Raw genomic sequence first — 17,809 nt, forward strand, 5'->3', positions numbered from 1 at the left:
ACATCCAAATCATGTTCCCTGTTGCCTTTCTCTGGCCAGCATCCTGACGTACCCTCAAATGAAACAAACAAGAGTCAAGAGGAAATCCCAGCTCTTTTCTGGCCAGTGCTCCCTTTCTGTGTCAAGCAGATTTCGGTGCCCAGAGCCTTTTGCATGTGAGATGTTGTTCAGAGCAGGCTGGCTGCCACATTTGCTTACTCATTCATTGCACTGCCAATATTTAATTCCGTGCATTAGTAAAATACATTGGAATACCTTGAGAATGTTCTAAGCTCCAAAGGCACTCCATGGCAAAACCACAGTGCTTGCAAGCTGCTTACAATGTGGAACTGGCCAACTGCATGCAGAGCCTTCGCAGTAGTGGTTGCCAGGCATGCGTAGCACTGGCAGGGAGACTCTCTGTGTGATCAGTCCAGACAAATCTATGTCTCGACTGATGCTTGCAAACATGGCTCCTCTGCGAGCAGCACCAAACAAAAGCCCTTTTTCCCAGGGCTGCAGCTTAATCAACTAAATTGATCAATTAATTGCTGGGGGACAGTTTTAATTGGTGGGGACAGGTTGTAATCAATTGGGTTGTGAGTTAAGGGTACACTTGCTTTAGCTACTTTGGTTCTGGTGTGCTATCATAATAGCAAATTAAAGGAGGGGAATTAAGAGAGTGTCTCCTTCTAACAATGCATAGCCATCTTCTTTGTTAAACTGGAAGTTATTTAGGATCATAGGGAGCTGACCTTTTGCCAAGTCAGACACCGGTCCACTTTGCTCAGCATAGTCTTCAATGACTGGCAGTGGCTCACCAGGTTTTTAGACAGGGATCTCCTTCAGTCATACCTGGAGATGCTCAGAACAGAACCTGGGACCTTCAGCATGCAGTGCAGATGGTCTATCACTGAGCTGCAGCCCTCTCCTTATACTTCCTTTTATACCTCAATAAAGGCACTTGTATTGCCAACCGTCCAAATAATTGCACCATTATTTCCACATCTCCAAAGGTGCTTTGAGTTTTGGTTTTTTAACAGCAGCCCCCATGTTGCATGGCTCATCATAATTTTTGGAACTACAGAGGCCTTCATAAGTAGCTAGTGAAACAACATGGGGATCTTCTGCCTAAAGGAAAACATAAAAAAAATCTCACTGGACATGTCAGCCCATGGGCATACATAGTGCAAGCCTCTGAATTCGGCCACTGAAGTTTTGGTAATATGCAAATAAAATGTGCAAACATATTTGAATGGAATGCATTGCTTAATTAGCAGCACAATCCTGCACAGGTCTACTCAGAAGTCCTACTGAGCTCTGAGGTTACTATGCACTGGTTTGCAGCTGAAAAATATTTAATCAATTTGAACTGGACCCAAATGTACACACATAAATGTTATGCCTATTAGTAATGTCCCTTCATTTTAGAAATGGGAGCTTACTTGCAACAACACAACCAATTATTTTAGGTTGCTTAAAATGTGTTTCTATTGTTGTTTTAAGTCATGCCAAAATTGCTACTCCAACTTGGCCTATTATGGGAGTAAATTTGACTTTTACTGCAAGAATCCAGCTTAGGGTAGTCAAATGAAGGCTATTTATATGTCCTACATTATAAACTTTATCCCTGTAGCTTTGATGTAGGACTGCTACTGGAGCGATCCTGCATGCATCTGTTTAGGCTAATGAGACAGACATTCACAGCTGAAGAATTCATGTCAGACATTCCTCAGGCTGCAATACCTACTCAACAAAAGTGAAAGAGAAGATCAACAGGGCCAGACTGATATTCAGGAACCATCATCTACATGACAGAGCTAGAAGAGAAAATTGCAGGACACTACTTGTCACTTATAATTCCCCACTGAAAACTCTCAAACTTCTCAGTGACCTGCAGCCTATTGTGAACAACGACATGCTTATTAATACAAAAATATCACATTTCAATATCTGTTGGGGGGGGATGTATTATTTCTAAGAAAGAAAAGAAAACAAACAGCCCAAAATAAAGTGTGCTGAACCAGCTTCTAAATGCTTAGAATATAGCTCACCAAAGCAAAAGCCACATCACTGCAACATTACTGGACACAATGTTTAACTGAACTATGGAAATGTTGAAACAATATAACAAGCAAATCAATTTAAAAATATTTATGATGGGAAGTGTAACATTTACTTTAAATTGATCTAGAGTATTTCTGTTGTGGGCATTACAGGTTTGGCTCACAATGTCCTAAAACACTGAACTTTTAGCAACCTTCCTTGTTGAACTTATCTTTCAGCAAAATAAAAAAAAATCCTTCTAGTAGCACCTTAGAGACCAACTAAGTTTATTATTGGTATGAGCTTTTGTGTGCATGAAGTGTCATACCAATAACAAACTTAGTTGGTCTCTAAGGTGCTACTGGAAGGAATTTTTTTATTTTGTTTCAACTACAGCAGACCAATACGGCTACCTACCTGTAACTTATCTTTCAGCATTCACTTATTATCTTTATATATTCACTTATTATCGATTTCTCCTTATACTTCTTCTCTCCTCACCTCAAGATTAATTTAGCATCTTGTATACACATCCACTCTGTCCTTTGTACTGTACCTCGTTTAGAATCAATATGTGATTCTAAACAGTTTCCCCTCAGATTCCAATGCTCTCCAGACTTCTTAAAATCCACCCCACTTCTTAGAAACATACACAATCTTCTGGCCCCAACCCAGAAATTCTAATTTATTGCCAACGCATACTGAGTTTCAAAAAAATAAAATTATTACTGGCCACAAATGTTATTACATTAACAGTGTTTGGGAGCCAACCCACTAGTCTCTCCCCACCCCTCAGTGCTGAAAGAAAGAAAGAAAGAAAGAAAGAAAGAAAGAAAGAAAGAAAGAAAGAAAGAAAGAAAGAAATCTGTTTTCCTATAGAATTACTTCTCAGCTATGTCTGAATTAGATATGTATGGAATAATATATGGTTATTTCCCCCCCTTCAAAACCCAAAGCTTCATAAATTACATTTTGTCATGGCTAATGAGTCAACATCATTGGCAGTTTTGTGTTCTTGCAGTCATACGAAGTTGTACAATCTAAGCCAAGATCTGGGAGCGGGAGCAAGACAAAGTCTGAGACTGCTAGTGGCAAGCAGCTGAGAAACCCATCCTAGAGGCAAGAAGCAAAGCCAAAAACCCTCACCAGCAACTGTGGAATCCTTTCAAGATCACAAGAGTGGGAGTGTAGTCAGGGCAGACCAAAGCCAGCAGCCAATCAATCATCTGGTTCAAAGGGGAAGGAATGACTATGGTGCAGTGCAGCCAGAGAAGAGAGACACTCAAGTCAGTGGGTGAAAGCAGTCAGAGTAGCAAAAATGTGATGAAGGGCAGGATGGAGCAATGTGTAAAAACCAGCAGTGTAGGAGGCATATCTAGGCAGCAGGGGCACAGTTATGTAAAGGATGCTGTCAGTGCCACTCCCTTCCCCAACTCCACTATCTCAAACCTGCAACTCGAATTGAGAGATAGAACTTGTATCAATCTGCTAACTAGTTCAAGAGCTTCTATGCTTGTTGGGTTTGTGATTCCTGATGAGCCAACATTATAAAATGGTTAGAGTGTTAAACTAGGTGCAGGGAGGGCTGGGCACCAAATCGTCCAGCAACCATAACGTTGCCCGTTGCTATCTCTCAGCCTAACTGACTTCACAGGTTTGTGGATTTAAAAAATGGGGAAGTAGATAACCTGTTCACACACTGGTTGGAGCTTCTTGGAAGAACAATGAGATAAATTTGAAATAAATACTGTAAATAAATCCCAATGAAACAATTCTTTAAAGCAAGCAGCTTCCTTTAACCTCGTCTCACAATCATAGCTGTCAACTTTCCCCCTTTCTTACAAGGAATCCTATTCAGAATAAGGGAATTTCCCTTTAAAAAAGGGAACCGTTAACAACTATGCTCACAATACCTAGTTCTTTCATTCTTCAGTTGATTTCCCCCCCCCCAATAAAAACAGATAAAATTAGTAGTATATGGATTGATAATGGGCCGCACAGACTTCAGCTCTGTTGTTTGTTTTGTTTTATCCTTGACTTTGGATTAATTCACATTCTGTCCACTCTGTTGTGTTGCTGCATGAATGCATTCATTGCAGCTAGCTGATGACAATCTTGTTATTTGATCCTATAGAAGCACTTCATTGTGTTTTCTGCACAAAATGAGACAGGATAATATATCTCAGTCAGGATAGCTTGTTTTTGCTGTATTGTGAATACGTCTGGAAGTTAGTTGCCAGCATTGCCATCAACTGAAAATGGATGCTTTAGAATACTGTGTGATAGCTGGGATAGAGAAAAATTTGAGCCATTTTCTGCCCTCGTGCTTATTGTTAGGTACATGGATCAAACTTGAGGTCAGGGAAGGTCGACCGTATCTCTAGTAATGTTGTCAAGTGCACTGCCAGCCTTCCCCATAGATCACTTTGGACTTCTTGTGATTCTTAATTATCTTGAAGTGCAGATAATTGAAACAATCCATTTGATATAGGTCAAGTTCCTCCACTGTGACTATGATACATAATGCAGTGTTTTTAGCAATAAAAAATGCCTTTGCAAAAGTGAGAAATCAATCAACACGGTTATTTTTAATCCCTTGGACTGCTACAGACTTTCTGTGTAATGTTGAATAGCACCAATTCCTGATCTTCCCATGTTGAGGTTCAGGTGGTGTTTTTCTCACCTTAGGTAACATAAGCTCCACACCTGGTTCTGAATTTGTCATTTTGGCGTGAGGTGAAAAAGTACTAATAATTGAGTGTTTCAAATAACAGCAAGGGGAAATGGTGGCATCTTTATTCCCCTCAGCTGGAAAACTGATATCTGAAATAGTATTTCCCTGTGAAAGGGACAGGGAACCTGTGAATACTGCAGGTGTTTTTGGACTTCCAACGCCCCTCAGCTCCAACCAGTATATGGGCAAAGATGATGGGATTTGTAGTCCAGTGTTGTCTGGAGGGACACAGCTCCCCCAGGCCTGCTGTGCTGCATAAGGTAAGTGTAGTGGTGGGAATGGGGTGGTGTCTAAATTGTATTCCCAAAGCAGTGTATGGATTAGGCACCTGGAGCTTCCTTGACTGAAATTACCTGGACTGTTATCCCAGACACTGTTCTTCCAGCCTAGTTCTAAGAAAAGAAGCAGAAGTTTAAGAGTAAAGGGAAGAAAGAAGAAGAAGAGGAGTTTGGATTTGATATCCTGCTTTATCACTACTTTAAGGAGTCTCAAAGCGGCTAACAATCTCCTTTTCCCTTCCTCCCCCACAACAAACACTCTGTGATGTGAGTGAGGCTGAGAGACTTCCGAGAAGTGTGACTGGCCCAAGGTCACCCAGCAGCTGCATGTGGAGGAGCGGGGAAGCGAACCCGGTTCACCAGATTACGAGTCCACCGCTCTTAACCACTACACCACACTGCAGGAAAGCAGGAAGGAAGGAGGGTTCAGCATCCCTTATGTAATAAGCTTGATACTCAGTCCAAAGCTATGCCATGTTTTAAAATGAAATTGTGGGTGTTTGCAGTATCGGTAATATTGGACAGGAAGAAATATTTTAAAACATCTTATCAGGTTAAACTGTGTTATGAGTTTGGAGTGTTAAGCTTTATGCCAGACCCCTCTGATCCCTGGATTCAGCAAATGTTAAAATCTAACCAAGCCTTCTCATTCCTGGAAATAGCAAAGCTATTTCTCAGTTAGAAAACACAACAACGCATGCGTTTATACGTCTTGCTCTGTTTTCGGTGCCTTCTTTTGCTTTCAGGTGCTGTCATTCTTATTTTTATTATGGCTAGGAGCCTCAAGAGCTGGAAGTGGGCCAGAACACTTTGGACTTCCGATAGTGCTGGTCCCACCCCCTCGGTCATTTTGGGCACCTGCTTCTGAATCTTTTCTATTTTCGAGGTGAGAAGACCAGAACGCTACATGGTATTCCAAGTACGGTTGCACTATATATCTGTTTAGCATCTTAGAGACTATAGATTTACACATCATTGATTTGAAGGAGAAAAATGTTACAGCATAATTATTTGTATCCTGTAGGTATTACATTCATTTTTCTTCACCACTATATTATGGTATTTCTGTTCTTTGGCAGGGTGCCAGGCCTTTGGACCGGAATGCTAAAGAAAGATCAAAACCACCCACCCATAAACACAGGTTAATAGATCACAGTGGTAGATATAGAGATAAGATATGTGACCTAGGGAACATATAGGAAGAGATTAACAGATTTTTTTCTTTAAAAAATTATTGTCAGCATACAAAATGTTTTACAATCTTGGTTTCCCTTCACTACAACCCTTGGTTAGGTTGGTAGATAATGGTTTGCTCATGAGCTTTAAGGTAAAATGATTATTGTAACCGGGTTGCATCTAAGAAGATGACCTCTGACTAATTTGTACCAACCTTCCTCTCTATTCAGCCCACTTGGAACAGACCTTGGATATGACCTACCACGACAGTTTGTTGACAAGGGCATATTAGGAGGCTGTGTGCCCCAAATGCATATTTGCTTCTCATGATTTGTTCAGACTTTACTCACACAAGGTTTTCTTATTTTATCCCTACAGCCGATATTATTCTTGACATGGTCTTCTGCATAGTCAGACCTTGTTTGCAGCCTGCCTTTGCAGCACAAGGAAGCTGAAAGTATGCCCTGAGTTTTAATATTTATGTCAAGTTCATTATATTCAGAAAGCAGTTTTAGAGAATTTGTTGTATTGGCACTGTGGTTTGGGGCTTTACCTTGGATTGCAGATATCCTTTTCATTCCAGGCAGGAATGCTCCTCCAGGAAGGATTGTGGCTTATTTTATGAGGTTATACATATGCATGCTTGGGTGGATTTCTTTAACTGTTCTATAAGTGTATTGTGCTAATATGAAGACTGTATTTCTACTCTTGGTTATGAGTCACTTCGGGTACGACTGTGTAGAAAAGTGGTGTACAAATTAAAAGTATTACTACTACACGTCATCATTCCTATTCCTTTTTGCATTTAGAAAAGGATTAATTCTGAATAAGCAAGCTTAGGGTTGCAGTGGTGCAACTCTGCTTACTCAGGAGCACATTGCTGCGTGTAAAACATTTTATTGCTGAATAAAGATCAATAGAATTGCACTGCCTATCTTCCAGCTGGAATTGATTTTAAACAGCCATTGGATATTCACTGTTTATCTGTTTAAAAATTATTTAAAAGGAAGCATTAACTTATATGTAAAATAAGCAGCATGATTTCACAATTCCATCTCCCCACCCCATCAAGTGCATACTTTTATTCTACAGTAAAACCGTGTTTATGGTAAGAGAGGAATTTGATGCAAGAAGTCCCTTGAACCAACTGCCTGCAGTTCTTATGCTGCAGCACTCTGCAGTGTGGAAAGCCCTAAGATGCTTCCCTTCGAATCTCTGTGTTATTGCAATAAAGCAGCTGTCTTTTCATGGCTACAGAGGCACTCTTACATTACGTGAAGAACTTGTAAAGCAACCCAGAACTACTTTCTGCTATAGTATGAAAGGGAATACGGGCAAAACATTTTCTCCCTTAGAAAAGGTCACGAACTACATGCTGTATTAGCACTGGAGATGAGAGATGGCTTTACTCTGTCAGCTAAAATAAATTCCTCCTGCAAAGGAAAAGGTTCTAAATGTTTTTATGGTTTTAAACAAGTATTTGTGATTACCTAAGGGACGGTGCAAAATATTTATCATTTACTAGTTAGGCACACTGAAGTTTAATTCCCCAAGTTTATTTTCCTTGAATTCATTCCTTGCTTGAGGAAACTGTTCTGTTCCCAGATCATGTATTCGGTGCTCTTGGAGAATACTGCCAGAAGGGGAAAGAATGCAGAGCAGCAGGGCTGGGAGTCTGTGGCTCTCCATGCGAAGTTGGCCTCCAAATCCCAATGGTCCCAAACACCATGGCCCGATGGGCAGGGGTGAAAGGAGTCCAGAAACATCTGGAGGGTCACAGGTTCTTCATCCTCTGCAGTACAGTCTTTTTCATTCCAAATGAGAAATGAGAAACAGGGCCATTACAAGCACCAACACTAGACAGGAATGCTTGTATGCTTGGTATCTGAGGCAAGTGAAAAGCCACAATAATTCACAATCAGTTGACTGGATGCTATACTGAAAGGAATGGTATTCTCTATACCGTTCTTTACTCTCTCCCTGTTCAGCCCAACTGATCTGTCATGGCTCAGTTTAGTCTTGCCATAAAACGCGCACACACACACACACACACGCACACACACTAAGCCACACTTGAGGCCATCTCAGTGGAATTACCTAATTTGCAGAGAGACCCAGTTCTGGTTCTTATGAAAACCAATGGGGTGGTAAACCTATAGCAATTCAGATTGCAGGTGGGATTCACATGACTGAAAGCTTCTCTGTAGTTAGTGGATGTTTTGCATGCATGGAGTTCAAGATTCAATCCCAGGTGTTCCCAGTGAAAAGCAGGGCTTTTTTTCAGCTGAAACTGATGTTTGCACTGAAATTGTAAGCCCAGCTGAAGCAATAGTCTCTTGGTGTCCTTAGACATTAGCAGCACACTTTGCCTAGGGATGACACTAGCAGAGTGCTGATTGTCTACTTAGTGGCTGTGGTCAGCTGTTCTGAGCGCAGCCGATTCCAGAACACCAGCAGAGCATGACAGCTTCATTTAAATTAGGTACAACTGTAGACAAAGCTACAAATGGGATACTGGCTTAGAGTCTTTTTTTAGAGACATGGTGGAATTGGTTGCTTACTTCCCAATGTCCATAGGCTGTTGTGCATTAGTGGAGAAACTAGGTTTCCCAGGCTGTTTCCCACAAACAATATGCATTGATTGATTGATTGATTGATTGATTGATTGATTGACTGCATTTATATCCCACATTTTTATCCAAGGAGCTCAAGGTGGCATGCATGAATCTTTCCCTCCTCACTTTCCTCCTAACTCTGTGAGGTATGTTAGACTGAGAAGCAGTGACTGGCCCAATGTTACCCAGTGGCCAAATGGGGATTTGAACCCTGATCTCCCCAGTCCTGGACCACCACTCTAACAAGTAGAAAACACTGGATCTCAAAATAAAAATAAAAATACAACAATGTTTTCTTTACACCAATGCTGCTCTAAAATGATTTTGTAATTACATTTATGTAAAAGCTATATGGAGGATGCAGAGTAAATCTGAATCATTACATGTTTTGAGAAGTCAATCTTCAGAAGGTTTATTCAGTAGACATGCCAAGGATTACACTGTGTGAGCCTCCTACCATTCTCCTCTGGGTTAATCTCATGTTCTCAATTCCCTACTGGAAGGAGTAGAATAACCACAAATCAATTCATCCAATGCATAACCCAGAAAGTAGAGAAAGATACTATGGTCAGTGATGCTGAAGGCCACTGAGAAATCAAGGAAAATCAACAGGGTCACATAACCCTTTTGTCTCTGCCAATACAGTGGTAGCTCTGGTTATGAACTTAATTGATTCCAGAGGTCTGTTCTTAACCTGAAACCATTCTTAATCTGAGGTACCACTTTAGCCAATGGGGCCTCCCGCTACCGCCACGAGATTTCTGTTCTCATCCTGAGGTAAAGTTCTTAACCGAAGGTACTACTTCCAGGTTAGTGGAGTCTGTAATTCGAAGTGTTTGTAACCAGAGGTACCACTGCATAGATAATACATCAGAGTGACCCAAACAGTTTCTATTTGAAAATTAGATCAGAAACTAGACTGAGATGGATCTAGATGATCAGTTGCATCCAGGAGAACACTGCACTGCCCAGTCACCACCCACCTGAGGCGAGTGATCCTCAGAGATCTGCCAAGCCTGATGACAGGTATCTGCCAAGCCTGTACTTCTTATAATCTGCAAAATCCAACAATGGCTCATATAACAGTTTTTGTTCTACTTGTTAAGTTGTTTCCCACCCCCTTTTGTTTATTGAAGGGTTTGGGGTGACCAGGTTTCAGAAAGATCCTGCCTTTTGAATCTTGTTTTGTGATACCTTTTATTTTTATTTCTACACCCAGGGTTTTACAACCATGGTTCTTTTCGAAGAAAATGTAAAGCAAGTTTAAGCTGTAACAAGTATATTGAGCAGGATATATTAGCTACAGTAAGAGCAATGCATCTTTATTAGGCTGCTGCCACGAACTCAGATATTGTTACTGAAGGAAATGAATGCAAAAGGCAACTTCTGAATTGTCTGGAAATGTAACTGTTGCAGATGAAAATGCTAACAAAACAGAAAGGATCAAGAGAAATAGTTTCATTTCATTAAACAGACATGGATGCAAAGAATCACTTGGATGTTTGCAACATTCATGTTGTACTATTTTCAGATCGTGCTTCTCTGACTTCTTGAAAGCTGCGATGCTTACAACACAGGCAGGAAAAAAATGTATGAGATGTCTGATTACTACTGAACCATATCACAGGAATATTTTGGTGTGCTTGGCTCATTACAACTCCATTAATTTCAAATCAGGATGAGATGTGTAGTCCAATAATTGGTTTAACTCAGTAACATATTAGGGGGGAAACTCTAGAGAGTCTCACAGCTATGAAAGCTTCCACGCCTCTGCAAGTCAGCATTATGTAGGATGCACTTCTTTGCACACTTACCTGGAAATAACCCTCACCGAGCTAAATGGGACTAACCTCTGAGTAGACATGTATAAGATTTCCCTTCAAACATCATTTGCACAGCAGCCTTGAGTACTGAGTGGTAAACCTGTGGCCCTCTAGATCAGGGGATGGCCAGTCTAGAGGCCCCAAATTCTGAGAAAGTATCATGAGTGCCAGTCACAAAATGGATGTGTGCGGCACAATTCAAAGTGTCTGCCACATCTAAAGGAGCAGAGAGAGAGTTCTACAAAATGGTGTGAAAATGCCCCCGCTCAGTGGAAGAAATGGTGTTTACATCAGCCACCACCCAACCCGACCTTAGAGAGAAGCTGTGTGCACCTCTCATCTATTCAGAATGGAAGGGAGGCTGGGTGTTCAAGCTGGCATGCAACAAAACGCGGACACATTTAAGGGAAGTGTGTGTATTTTCAGTGTACAAGAGGCCAAACAGAAACTGAGGAGAAATAGCCAAGAGTCTCACATATGCTATGGACTTTTGAGGGGATATTTGCTGAGAACTCTCACAGGTGCTACGGGAGGTACTGGTGGGCACCCTTGAACCCATGGCCCTGATGTTGGCAACCTTTGCTCCAGATGTTTTCAGACTCCGATTCTCAGCATCCCCAGCCTGTATGACCAATAGGCAGGCATGATGAGAGTGCCAATTTGAATAAAATATGGGGGGGGCAGTTAAGCCCTGCCCCACATAATCGATCACATGATGCACACCATTTGAATGGCAATGCTCATTAACTTAGAGATTGGGGCCTCTGATATTTAATGGGGGGGGCAAAAACCCCTTGGCTCCTTGGTGGTATATAGATTCAATAAATCATAATCCTGGGAGTCACAGTCTAACAACATCTAGGTGACAAATTTTATAACAAATAAGCAAATAATAAATAAAGCAGGTTCCCTATCATTATTGTGCCTTTGATTGTGTGTCTTGGAAATGGCAATACCTCCCATATAGTGGAATACAGACTCTGTAGGAAGGACAGGGCAGAGTGGCAGGGCAGGGCGCTACTGCTTTCCTATCCCACAGGCATCTTGCTGGCCACTGTGGGAACATGATGCTGAGCAAGATAGGCCTTTGGCCTGATCCACCAAGGCTCAACTTAATGTTCTTCATGTTTGGGGATCCACTAATTATGGGAATGCATGCAATGGGGCTGTATATAGCAACATATCATAACACATCAACCATGAGACTGAACTGCCTTTATCACTGGAATGAGGAATCTGTGGCCATCCAGATGTTGTCAAATGGCAATTTCTATCATCACTGAGTGATGGCTGTAGAGGCAGTTCAACAACATCTGGAGAGACACAGGTTCCCATCATATATATATATATATATATATATATATATATATATATATATATATATTTGCTTTCGTAGATTTTCACGGGTACAGGAATGCAGGTTTTGGTGTCTTCGGGTGTCTTCCCGTGTAAGAGTCGGGGTGTCTGTGCGACGTTTCGACGAGGTCTCACTCGTCATCTTCAGGCTGGTGCTTTCGGCTTCTTGTTACTGGAACAGAGCAGAATCTGGTGTTTGAGTTCCTATAAATACTGTTGAGGGGCGTGGTGTATAGCCTCCAACGTTCTGGGCAGAGAGGAAGTTCCTAGATTAGTGTGCCTTTTCTTCTTTTGTTCCTTAATTACTTGAGGGATATCTTGAGTGATTTCATGAGTGATATTCTGAATACCACTGGGTGGGTCATTAAGTGTAGATTAGTTGCTAAAGCTTTTGTGTCTTGACCTCTTGAGCTTGTAGGAACTCAAACACCAGATTCTGCTCTGTTCCAGTAACAAGAAGCCGAAAGCACCAGCCTGAAGATGACGAGTGAGACCTCGTCGAAACGTCGCACAGACACCCCGACTCTTACACGGGAAGACACCCGAAGACACCAAAACCTGCATATATATATATATATATATATATATATATATATATATATATATATAATTCCAGCTATTATTTCTGCTTTCAAGGAATGAGGGAACGTAAAAAAACAGTTACTCCCCTTTCTAGCTTTGTTCCTTGTTTTTAATGCTTGTGGGGCAGAGTACACTGTCCAGTCAGTGTGTGTTCAGATCAATGCATCTCTTGCGCCGTATAAATATAACTACTGTAGTTATTTTAAAGGCTGAAAATTCACAGAGCACTTGTGATGAGGCAGAATTTCTTTTTGCTGCTGCCCATGAGCAAAGCCACTAACAACCCCAAGTGCGAACAGTATATCTGCTCTTTCCAGAGCAATTTGCAAACAGTAAGTTATTAACCCAAACAGTTTGGGGGATAGGTTTACTATTATTACTAATGGAAACCATTACACACTAGAGGGAAATAATAGAGTTAATATTCGTATTCAGACAAAGTCTTACATCAAATGGGCATATAGCTGCAATGAGAATTTAAGTTTTATCTTTTCTTTGTGTTCTAGTAATATTTTTATCCCACAAAAGGAATAAATGGTTTAAAGCCTGAATCTCAGTGAGGCGAGCGTATGGGTCTGCATAATCAGTCAACAAATACATTTACATCCTAGCTGTGTATACTAGACTTTTAACCCTGATAATATGCAGTGAGATATTCACAGCTTCAGTTTCAAATTGAACAAAAGGGAGTGGTCTGTGCAATTTCACCTTTGTCACCTTTCTGTGCACCACCATGACCTAGAAGTCAGTTTGTTTTCTTTAGTCCCCTCTTCTTCAGGATATTATTATTATTAATTATAATAAATACAGTGGTACCTTGGTTTAAAAACAGCTTAGTTTATGAACAACTTGGATTAAGAATGCTGCAAACCCGGAAGTAGCTGTTTTGGTTTGTGAACTTTGCCTTGGAAGCAGAACATGCTTCATAGAATCATAGAATCATAGAGTTGGAAGAGACCACAAGGGCCATCGAGTCCAACCCCCTGCCAAGCACCTGTTGAGTGTGTTCCATTTTGAGTCCCCTGCTGCTATGGGAAAGCACGTCTTGGTTTAAGAATGCTTTGGTTTAAGAACGGACTTCCGGAATGGATTAAATTCGTAAACCAAAGTACCACTGTACTGTGTATGAGGTTATTGTTTTTGTTTGCTACTATGTTATGAGTCTGACCAAGCTGCAGGAGGCAGTGGAAGTCAGGGCGTGCTCTGGTCCATGGGGTCACGAAGAGTCAGACACGACTAAACGACTAAACAACAACAACAACATGTTATGTATTTTTGCGGTTTTATATTGTAAACTGCCCTGTGATCCTCAGCTGAAGGGCAGTATAGAATTTTAATGGATATTTAAATATGACTTATATAGAATCATTTATAATGTGTATAATGTACAGTACAAAAGGACAGATTTGTGCCCAGACAAGCTAACAATATGAAATGTAATGCAGGGGAGACAAAACAAAGTAGGGATAGGGTTGGAGATAGGGAAAAACAGAGGAAGACTGTGTATTTGTTTTGAGCAGCAAACGTTAAACAATTAATTGGTTAAATTAACTGATTAAAAATATTTCCTTGATGGCTAAAAATGCATCTTTGATTAAACAGGCAAAATATTTCTTTAAAAAAGTAATGTTTTAGTATATGAATGTATAAAATAGGGAAATGCAAATGATTGGGTGAATCACAAATCCTGAGCCAAAGGCTGGAGTTTTGAAGATTATGAACTTGTCAGAGGCAAAATGGGATCTTTATAAGCTATCCTGAGTCAAAGCTCCCCCTCAATTGTCTCATGGTGTCTGGGACACAATCCCTATACCTCCCTGCTACAGACAAGTGTTTGCTAAAAGTGAAAATAGTGTCTCTACCATATAAGGAGAATATGGTCATCCTTGGATGCCAAGGAAACAAATAACCTTGGTCTCACATGCTTCTTCCCCTTGCTCTTAAAAGAATTCTCTGGGATGTAGCCAGGGCTTTCTTCTTCAGCCAGAGCTCACAGGAACTCTGTTCCAGCCCCTCTCAAGTGGGCACCATTGCCATTCTAAGAAAACGAGGGTGAGTTCATGGTGAGTTCCAGCACCTCTTTTTCTAGAAAAACAGCACTGGACACAGCTATTGGAGTGAAGCTTTTTCTGCTGAAATTCATCCCAGCTCCTCAACCCATCCTGTCTTTTCTAATTCTATTTTTTCCCATTTATTATTTTTGATTTAAGCAAACAATTTGCATTTGGGTCTATAGTTCTAGGCTATAGTTCCACACAGTGAAACATCATGCAGAATAAATTTATCACCTTTGTCACCATTGCACAGTCACACCTTATAGTTAGCAACCCTGTATGATCACGATACATATACGTGATGCTGGCACCAAACTACATGGTGCCTCTAGAGACTGGGGATGGAGACAATGGGTGCCTGAGTTCTTCCTCCCTCAAGCTCAGATGTGCCTTTACTGTTGCAGGGCAGAAATGTGGTTGATACATAGCTTCTGCATGGCTGGCATCACTTGTAGGGGGAGCAAGCAGCGCAGCAGAGTCTCTGGGATCACTTGGAGCTGCCACAGTGGAGCCAAGCTGTGCCATCAGCCTGCATTGCAGGAAGTAGCTGCAATGGGGAAGATACCAGGGCAATACACCAGCAGCAGCCTTACAATGTGCCTGCAGAGTGAACCCCACTCAGCGAAATGTCAGAGAAGCTTGGCAGAGTGAGATAGAGTACAGAATTGAGGTGAGGGAAATATGGGCCCACAAGATGGAAGTTTCTAGCACCCACACAGTTGTACTCTTCAATAATAATAATAATAATAATAATAATAATAATAATAAACTTAACTTGATGCTCTGTGTGCAAAGACCATACAGAACAATTGAGGAAATACTTTTAAAAGCCAGGTTGGAGGGAGGGAGCAAGAAATGAACAGGAAAGAAGGGAGTATGATATGAATGGAATACTGGGTGACTTCAATAGGTGCTGAAGACCATGTAAAGTGAGGCCAGGGGAAATTTGTGCAGGTTTATTTGATTGACCAAGCTGTCAGTTGCCCCCCTTTCTATGTTTGGGCTCTGAGCAGCATTGCTTTAAAAAACAAAAAGCCAGTAAGAGAAAGAACAGTCCTAAATAGCAGCTTGTTGTTTGAATTGACAATATGCCTATGCTTTGGGAAAATATATGCTAGTGCCACATTAGTTAATGCCTATAATGAATAGATTTAGAAAGATAATTCACGGTACGTTCACAATGGTAATTAAACTTTAAATTTTCATGAAGTGCATCCCTCTTCCTCCCTTATACAGATTCTCTTCAATGGGTTGGAGTTAATAGAAAATGAGTCTGGGGATTGAATATTTCTGGAATGAAACATTTTGCTGACACTGGATAAGCAAAAGGCAATGCAAAAGGCAAAGATCTGTTACTGGTGGCAGAGATGCTGTGAGCAGGGCGAGTCTCTGCAAAATTAATTTCCTCTACAATCATTTGCATAGAGCTGGAAAAGAAAAGATCAGCCTTATGAAGGATTTAGAGACTCTAACTGCCTAACTTTTCTAAAATGTGTCCTTCTTTCCTTAAATTAACAACCAAATGATAACTGCGGGAGTCTCCAGTTGCATGTGAAATACTGATGCGCTTTTTAAAAAAGCAACTATCAATATCAAACATCATATTTCTTTCTTTCTTTCTTTCTTTCTTTCTTTCTTTCTTTCTTTCTTTCTTTCTTTCTACAAAAATGGGAGATTTCATTTTGCATTTCTTTACAAACTTCTAATGCAGAGAAAACTTCCCTAGGTTAACAGCTTGTTATGCTTAAGAAGCAAAAAGCACCGGAAATTATTGCAGCCCATATGTTACTAAAAGGGCTTTTGCTGTGGATTAGTGTCTTACGTAATGAGGGGGCCCAATCCACTTTGGGATTAATTTAGCTTCTCTCCACCCTTCTTAAAATGTTTGCTTCCTAATGATAAACCTGGTATTAGTTTAATTTACAATTTGTTGTTTGCTTGCGGGCATAATCACCATACACTGCAATAAGCTCTTTCAAAGCTGGTAGGGACAAGGTTATTGTATTTTCTGTTTGATTTCATATATATTATTGGTTGTTTATGGAATTACCAATCCCACTGTTATTAAACTGGGTGTGGAGGGGGAATAAAACAAGTCCACCAATTTGAATTAGCTTCTGGTTTCATCAGACCACCTGGAAGCTGTCGCCAGCATGTAGAAAAGTCAGCACCATATTTGATACTGATGATGATTTTTTAAAAAAAACAAACTGCTAAAAAGATGTATCAGTAAGTAATATGCAACTATATAATGTTTAATCATAACAGTCACCCCAAATGACAGCACACTATATATCGTTCCCTCTAACAGCAAACTCAGCTGGTGAGTGCCGACAGGAAAGCAGTCAAAACTGAGACACGAGGAGGTAACAGCTAAACTGTGCCAGGGATGCTACCCTGCTCACTGTAACCCCATTTGCAGACCAAGAAAAATGGGGCAGCATTTTCAGCAATGTTATCAGGAACAGGGAACAAGATAAACATTTTTCAAAATTTCAAGCCTGGGAGGGGGCTGGCTTGAGGAGTGTGTGTTGTTTTTCTTTTTCAACTGTTCGTGTATCTTTTACAGGTTGGAGAGGAAATAGAAGCACAATAAGGGACTGGGGGCATATTTCAATTTGACCACCCTTCCCCACGAGTGTGTGTTCTTTTAAAAACTAATTACACTGGAACACTGAAGTTGCTGTGATCTTACTTGCCTCCACCCGCCTTGCAGGTTGCAGGGGAGTTCTGTATGCATGCATCTAGGCTGTCTTCCTGCACAGCAAAAGTGCTTGTGAATGTTTAGCTAGCAATAGTAGGGGCCAGAATGGAGAGCCAATAGAAGCCTAACCTGCATGCAGAGCTGAGTGCTTCCTCTCCCCTTCCTTTCTTCTGCATCTGGAGTCCCAAAGGGAGGTTTCTGTCAAGGGTCTAGGCAGGGAAGTGTTAATATGCTCCCCTACCCCTGCGTGTTGCTGAGACACATTTTGTGCAAAGTGTTCTTTCAGCTCAGTTGCCTTTTCTCTTCAGGTGGGTGCAATGTGAGCTGAGAGAGAGAGAAAATCCCCATATTGAATGTCTATTGCAGGAGAAATGGTCTTCCTGTGTGGGATTTATATATTGGCAGTATATAAACTGATTGGGTGCTGGCTTGCACCATAACCTATGGTCTGGCATGGTGACA

Source organism: Podarcis vaucheri, assembly GCF_965113315.1.
Source record: "Podarcis vaucheri genome assembly, chromosome: 4".
Classification (NCBI taxonomy): domain Eukaryota; kingdom Metazoa; phylum Chordata; class Lepidosauria; order Squamata; family Lacertidae; genus Podarcis; species Podarcis vaucheri.